Source organism: Panthera uncia, chromosome F2, assembly GCF_023721935.1.
Source record: "Panthera uncia isolate 11264 chromosome F2, Puncia_PCG_1.0, whole genome shotgun sequence".
Taxonomy (NCBI): Eukaryota; Metazoa; Chordata; class Mammalia; order Carnivora; family Felidae; genus Panthera; species Panthera uncia.
The window spans coordinates 3,155,465-3,156,526 of record NC_064812.1 but is presented as its reverse complement, the minus strand read 5'-3'; positions in this window follow the sequence as shown (position 1 = coordinate 3,156,526).

The following is a 1,062-nucleotide window of genomic DNA, read 5'->3' as shown; positions in this document are numbered from 1 at the left end:
CCCCCCCCCCCCCCCCCCCCCGCCCCCCCCCCCCCGCCCCGCCCCCGGGGGCCGCCGGGGGGCGGCGCACACCGTCGCCCCGCTGCCCCCCCCCCCCCCCCCCCCCCCCCCCGCAGCACCCTGTCTCCGTCAGAGGCCCCGGCTCGGCCACCCTGCCAGCTCTTGCTCCCCGCTCCGCCCGCGGCTTCCGCCCTGCCTTCCCTCCACCCAAACACTCCTCCTCAGAGGCCTGTGGCCCGTGCACTTGTTTTCAGGCCTGTGTTCAGGAGCCACCTTCTCAGGGACACCTCCTTGTCACACGTGGCATCGCCCGGCCCCTCCTGCTCTAGGCTCCGGCCCTCTCGGCCTGCCACGGCCGGGCCACCCCACACCGCCCCTGTGCCGGTGAGACCCGGGGAGACGCACACGCCGCTTCCTGTGGGCGAGGGGGTGCTCGGCCGTCGCCCACGGCGGCTGCACCGGGCCGGGCACCCAGCCCACACGGCCCTGGAGAGACGCACGGGAAACAGAAACTTCTCGGTTCCTGCGAGAGCGGTTCTGAGTCTGCCTTAAGAGCTTCCTGCACCTGGACAACCGCGTCTCTCTGTAGTCACTCTTTTCTACAAGGAACGCTTCAGAGTCCCGTTTTAAACAGAGCATAAGAGAGGCTGCAAATAGATATTACGAAGGAAAAGCTGCAGCTTCTGTTTATATCTTTCTTTTGTGATCAACACGGATTCTCGTTACACATGAAAACACTCCCAGCCTGGGCACCTGCAGGGTCCGGTTTGCAACGTGGCCGCGGTGAAAGGAAAGAAACACACTTCCTCTCCTCAGCAATATATTCAGCAATCAAGCGTTTCATCTCAGACGTTATTGTAAGGATGCTCCCGTGTTTATTTTAAATTACAATCCCTGTATGTTGTGAAAAGTAATGTTATTTTAAGGAAAACAAGGCACACGTTCATCAGCACATATCATGGTACGATTACCAAAAATAAACAAACAAATCCCAGAATGCCCCTTGCACCAAGAAAAGCATCTGAAAAGACTAAGTAACACGAGCTTCGGCTTTGAGTAATT